This window comes from Leptonychotes weddellii, chromosome 12, assembly GCF_054177405.1.
Source record: "Leptonychotes weddellii isolate Sample4059 chromosome 12, ASM5417740v2, whole genome shotgun sequence".
NCBI lineage: Eukaryota > Metazoa > Chordata > Mammalia > Carnivora > Phocidae > Leptonychotes > Leptonychotes weddellii.
Genome location: NC_138380.1, coordinates 24,824,960 through 24,832,033, shown reverse-complemented (window position 1 = coordinate 24,832,033; position 7,074 = coordinate 24,824,960). Strand labels below are relative to the sequence as shown.

The 7,074-nt window shown below is 39.8% G+C and overlaps 1 pseudogene; it reads left to right on the top strand.

Moving 5' to 3' along the window:
* Positions 1-4,746: 4,746 nt before the first annotated feature.
* LOC102734617 (CCA tRNA nucleotidyltransferase 1, mitochondrial pseudogene) lies at positions 4,747-6,455 on the top strand (annotated as a pseudogene).
* Positions 6,456-7,074: the final 619 nt, after the last annotated feature.

Here is a 7,074-nt window from a genome sequence, read left to right as displayed (position 1 = left end):
AAAAAAAAAAAAAGCCAAGTTCATGCTGTATATTGTTAAACCAATCTTCAGAGTTAAAGGGATTTTCTAATGTGGAACTTCACTTCTTAGTGAAATAAGAATTTGAAGCATTTATTATTTATTTATCCACTCAACATCATTTATGTACCCATTCAACACTTTGATAAGGGAAGGGCTACATGCATTGTTCTAACTTTGGTGGATAATGCACGAGGGCATCATCTGCAGCTTCACAATTGAAAGAGATAGTCTCCTAATAAAGAATTAGAGCATACTATAATGAATGTCGCATAACAGCTGTCTGTACAAAACACAATGGGGGCAGAGAGATGGGTTGAGAGAGAACATTTGAGGGCAGACAAAATAGCATATGCAAAGCCTCAGATGCATGAAAACAATTGGTATGTTTGGGAAATGCTACCCAAGTGTTTCACAATATCAGTTTTACCTTGTAATTTTCCTGCATCTAAAACCCTACAGTATTGTCCCTTCACTCCAAAAGGAATCCCAAAGTCCTTACAAGGCCCTGCATGATCTGGACCCTGGCTACCACTTAGATCTCACCTTCTCCTACACTGGCTTTCTTGCTTTTCCCTCTGCCCAGAACTCTCCACCCCAGTTATCTGCCTGCCTTACTCCTTCACTTCAGTTAGGTTGCTGCTTAATATCACCTCATCTCATCAAAGAGGCCCTCCATGAACTTCTCACTTTGACTTTTCTTAATGGTATTTATCTCTAGCTGAATTATATACTTATACTTTTATATTTAAATATTTATATATATTTATATACTTACATGCTATATTACTTATATATTATTTGCCCCCCACCCCCACATGCACATGAGGGCAAGAACATTGCTTTATTCACTGCTGCATTTCAGCACCTAGAACAGCCAAGTACATAGCTGATAATAATTATTTGCAAAATGAACTAATAAATAACTGAATGAACAACTGAATTGACAGGTAGGAGAAAAAGGTAAAGAGCTGGATAGAGTACCCTGGTGGGAAAACAGAATGTAATATGAGGGAATGGGGCTCTGGTATTTGAGGTCCAAGAAGGGCCAGCCAAATGAGTGAATACGTGGTAGGGTGAAAGAGAGCCCCAGTCACTTTTTCCAGGGTCTGAATTTTGCCTACCGTTGGCCCTTTGGCACACCAGTTTGGCTTTTAAATCCAATAGGAAATGCTTTTGGTATACTTAAGAGACTTGCAAGAAAGAAACTACATCATCACACTTCACACTTAAGCCTTAAAAATAAAATCCAAGATATTTGCTCCCAAATACTGTGGCCAGGATAAATTATGCTAGAGATAAAAATATCACAGAACTCTGGTTGAACGGCTACCTTGTGAAATCCTATGCCCATCCTCCCTTCCCAATCACTGTCTCCCACAATAATCACAGGGAGATCTCCTAGAGATACATGTAGTGAACAAGTGATCAGTTCCAAAGGGGGGTGGGGGGGGGGGAAGGCAGGACAAAAATTAGAATGATGACAAAGCAAGTAAAATTAACACCAGAAAGACAAAAAAACCTTGGAACCCAAGTCAGCCTGGCAAGCCCAAGCAACAGCTCCACTCAAACAGCTGCTGTTCCCTGGTGTGTTTTGAGGGAGATGGAGAGCGCTGTGCCTTTGTCCTTCCCAAAGAACCTCTCCCAAATGACACACTTGCTTAGGCTCCTCTCCAGCCCTCGCCCAACACTCTCTCGTTCCCTCCGTCTCCCTAACCTTAGTCCAGGCTTGTTTATCCTGGTGCCTTGCCAAGAACAAGATGTAAATTCCACGTAAACAGGAAACAGGACACTGAAGTTCCTCCTTGACCTAAAGAGTTGGCTTCCCTGGCTTAGTTAACAGGAGTACTAGTGCATAGATTTTCTAAATTTATTTAAAAACATAAGACATTTAGCAGAGAACGTCAGGGAATCTAGATTGGGAGGCAGGATACCTTCTGCTGCCCTAGAAGGGTTTCATAAATTGGTTGAACAACTTGTCTTGCTAAAATCATTATAATAATGTGCATTACTTATATAGATAAGCACAGATAAAAGTGAAATTAAAACACCATTAATTAATTTCACCATGTTCTGTTTGGTTTTGCTGTGCTTTATAGCTCTTGAGACTGAAAGGCCTGGGGAGGAGAATGAAGAATGAAGAAAGTTTATTAAAAATAATGAATAATTTTTCTGGTTCTAGTGAAAGTCTCCAATTCTCTGCCTGCTGCCAAATGAAATGAGGCACACAAGACCAAAGAATTACCCCTATAATTGAGTTGCTAGATTTAGCCAATAAAAATATAGCAAATAAACATTTAAATTTAACTGGACGTTCTACGCCTATCAGTGCCAAAATTACCTTTGTAATGTTACTGCCATCCTATGTGGGAGACAGGATACAGCTACAATAAAAAGATTACTTTTGCAGATCATGGCCACTGTTTGCAATTTATCTATTTAATACTGTTTTCCCAGATGGTCAAATGAGATCGTCTTATAACTTTAAGTTTGGGGACAGATACTTGGCTTCAATCTTTTGGATTGCCATACATGTCTTTCTCCTGTGGAAATACAGTTTTGGCTCCTGTGGATATTAAAATGTATAAAATCATCCTTAAAAATAAACTGAGATAAAAATAAGTGATCTTCCATTATCCAAGCTTATTATAGGATCTCTAGGATCCATATGTTGATTCTAAAGATAATTTTCAGAAGCCATATCCATACATAAATTTACACTGGCAACATTTATTTCTTCCTGCTGTAATGCTTTAAAATTCAAATGCAAAGAGACCATCTTTAAATTATCTTGCCTTGTGAGTGATATCCTCTGTTAAGGCCTAAATTTACCTCCAGCCCACATAGATCCAGTGCTCACAGAGTTTGCTGCTATGAATTTTAATAGCTGGAATGAAGAATAGTGGCATAGAGCTTTGAGAAATCACTTGTGCTGAAAAAAACAGCCTCACATCAGTTTAGATATCCTTTCTGAACATTTAGTTTCAAAAGAGGGAGATTTACAGAGGAACCAATTGCAGACCCAGACTCAAGAAGAAGTAACAGGCATGAGTCAATATACCTATAGCAAGTAGCCTGTGTTTTGTCACCTGAAATCAAGAATGGCCTTGGGGAAAACTGTGTGGCGCTTCCCAGTAAAGCTAGAGTTAAAGGGAGTGGGGTGGTGTGTCCCTTTGTAAAGAAATTTCAAAATTTATGCTAGTCTCTGTGGAAATAAGTAATAGACATCAGGTGAAAAAGTTAACCATGCAATTTCTAGGTATCAAATGAGAGGTTATTATACCAAAAATGGTAAAAATGGTTTTCTATCCTCACTTACAGTGGAACAGAGGACATAGGCCTTGTCTGTGACATGAGAGAAGTTGGTTAAATGATAGGAATTTCCCAGCAGGGAGGACTTGTAGATTGTGGAAGGGGTTAAGAAGTTAAGCTGTCAGGGTTTCATTAGTGAAAGCATTTTGGAATCTATATTCACTCATGTATTGGTTACTTCTATTTTTTAGAGTGATAAATAGGAAAATGTACTTGATCACTAGCCCAGTGCCTATTGCCAATGCTCTTCCCAGTAACCAGTGCATTCCCCAATTAAGGGACAGGTAACAAGAGTTCATCTTCATGGATTATGGGGCACCTGGGTTCATCTTCATGGACTCTTGGGGCACCTGGGTGGCTCAGTTGGTTAAGCATCTGCCTTCAGCTCAGGTTATGATCCCAGGGTCCTGGGATTGAGCCCCAAATCGGGCTCCCTGCTCTGTGGGGAGCCTGCTTCTCCCTCCCCTGCTCCCCCTGCTTGTGCTCTCTCTCTCTCTCTGTCAAATAAATAAATAAAATCTTAAAAAAAAACATATTAACCCAAAATAAATAGAAACAATAAATTAATAAAAGAGCAGATATCAATGAAGTAGACAGCAAGGAATACAGAAAATCAATTAAAGTACCAATAAAGAATGGAGAAAGGATATCCCTTTCAACAAATGGTGCTAGCACAACTAGATATTCATATTTAAAAAAAAAGAAACTTTAACCAATCCCAATCTCACTTAATACACAGAAATTAATTCAGATAAATCAAGGACCTAATAATGTAAAGCTAAGACTACAAAGCAAGTAGAAAGAAACAATACCTGCTAAACGTTAGGGAAGGCAAACTCTTCTTAGGACACAAAAGCATTAACCACCAAAGAAATAAATGATTATAATTTTATAATTTCATAGTAAAAACTGTTATCATGAAAGGACACAACTAATACAATTAAACAGAGAGCCACAGACTGGAAGAAAATATACACCATACATGCCTCTGACAAAGGACTTGTATCCAGAATGTATAAAAAACACAACTAAATAATAAGAAAACCTACCCAATTAAAAAATGGGTGAAACGGCCGGGAGGGAGGGCGTGCGGGTGCGCGCCACAGGGAGGGCAGTGGGGCGATGGAGCCTCCTGGGGAGGGTGCGAGCCTGTGGCGGTGAGAGGCGTTCTCTCCACTGCGGAACAGAGCTCAACGTGCAGGTCGTGGGGCCGCGTCCCTGCCACGTTCCAGTAACTGCAGGCTGAATCATCAGGCTTCCCCGGCACTTTCCGTTCTTTGGGGCCGGCCCCCCGAGGGTCTCACTAAGCTTTTTCGGTCTGGCACCTGGTGTGAGGGGCGGCACACGCCTCTTCAAGGCCAGGGTCCTCAGCGGGTTTTTCTAATTTTAGGCGGAGTTGGAAGGACACTGTTTTTCTTCCCCACGTGGTCTGGATGTGTGCTTGGTGACCTTGCCCCCAGATGCTGAGGTGCCTGAATCCCTGGCGCAGGCCATTACTGAGCGGTAGTTGGAGTAGGCTGTGCCTTCTCAAGCAGTATCTATTTACAATGAAGTTGCAGTCTCCAGAATTCCAGTCACTGTTCACAGCAGGATTGAAGGGTCTGACAGAATTATTTGTCAAAGAAAATCATGAATTAAGAATAGCAGGAGGAGCAGTGAGGGATTTATTAAATGGAGTAAAGCCTCAAGATGTGGAGTTTGCTACCACTGCTACCCCTGCTCAAATGAAGGACGTTTCAGGCTGCGGGTATTCGTATGATAAACAACAAAGGAGAAAAGCATGGAACAATTACTGCCAGGCTTCATGAAGAAAATTTTGAGATTACTACACTGTGGATTGATGTTGTCACTGATGGAAGACATGCTGAGGTAGAATTCACAACTGATTGGCAGAAAGATGCTGAACGCAGAGATCTCACTATAAATTCTGTGTTTTTAGGTTTTGATGGTACCTTATTTGACTACTTCAATGGTTATGAAGATTTAAAAAATAAGAAAGTTAGGTTTGTTGGACATGCTAAACAGAGGATACAAGAAGATTATCTTCGAATTTTACAGTATTTCCGGTTTTATGGGAGAATTGTAGACAAACCTGGTGACCATGATCCTGAGACTTTGGAAGCAATTGCAGAAAATGCAAAAGGCTTGGCTGGAATATCAGGAGAGAGGATTTGGGTGGAATTGAAAAAAATTCTTGTTGGTAACCATGTAAATCATTTGATTCACCTCCTCCATGATCTTGATGTGGCTCCTTACGTAGGCTTACCTACTAGTGCAAGTTTAGAAGAATTTAACGAAGTTAGTAAAAATGCTGATGGTTTTTCACCAAAGCCAATGACTCTCTTGGCCTCATTATGCAAAGTACAGGATGATGTCACAAAATTGGATTTGAGGTTGAAGATTTCAAAAGAAGAGAAGAACCTTGGTATATTCATAGTTAAAAACAGGAAAGATTTAGTTAAAGCAACGGATAGTTCAGAGCCACTGAAACCCTATCAAGACTTCATTATAGATTCTAGGGAATCTGACGCAATGACCCGCGTGTGTGAACTCCTGAAGTACCAGGGAGAGCGGGGTCTTCTGCAGCAGATGCAGCAGTGGTGCATTCCTCCATTTCCTGTGAGTGGCCATGACATCAGAAAAGTGGGCACTGCTTCAGGAAAAGAAATTGGGCCTCTGTTGCAGCAGTTGCGAGAACAGTGGAAAAAAAGCGGCTACCAAATGGAGAAAGACGAACTCCTAAGTTACATAAAGAAGAGCGAAAATTGATGAGAGCTGGCACTAAATAGCAGAAAATTTGGGGCAAGGCTAGGTTTTCTTCTCTCCCTTTCAGTGAGATTTAAGAGACTTGAATGAAAGCCAGCTTGGAGGACCTTCTCAGATCAAGAGGTCTTTGTGAGTTTCTGGCAGTAAACTCAAGTCTACCTCCTCTTAAATCTCATTTATATCCTTGAACCTTCTGCTGCTTCTGGAATAGTTCCTGCTGTGAATAGTATAGTTGGCTTCCCCTGTCTAGGGTTTAATTTTTTTTTTTTTTTTCCGGTGTAGTGCATTACTGATCTTAAAAAGTGGTAACTATCTTTAAGAAAAAAGTGTTTGTTTGCTATTGAAATAACTACATTATTTTATCAATGTCTTTAAGTGTTAGTTCTGACTTGAATTTAACACATTTAAATGAATTTAATTTCAACACAAAATAAACTTGTGCTGAAATTAGTTGACAGAATATCCTGTATAAAATTATGAAGACCAGGTATGTCCTGGGTGGCTGGCATTCATACACCTGAAACTTGTTCTAGCAAGCTCTAAGTTTTAGTATGTAGTTGATACCTTCCTTTGTCATAATGATTTCTTTATGCACGCTAAGCCTGAGAAAGACTGGCTTGACAGTTACTCTTGAGCCTTTAATAAACATTCCCTTTGGAATTGGAAAAAAAAAAAATGGGTGAAGCACTTGAAGAAACACAATCAAACAGAGTGTATAAGAATGATACAATAAGAACATGAAAAGTTGTTCATTAGGCAACAGGGAAATGTAAATTAAAACTACAATAAGATGCCACTTCACATCCAATAAGATGACAAAAAGACCTACACCACTAAATGCTAGTGAGGATTCATAGCAAATACAGTTCTTATACATTGTTGGTGGGAATGCAAAATAATATCACCAATTATGGAAAAAACTGTTTAGCACTTTGTGCTACAGTTGCAGATACACCTACCCTACAACCCAACAATTTC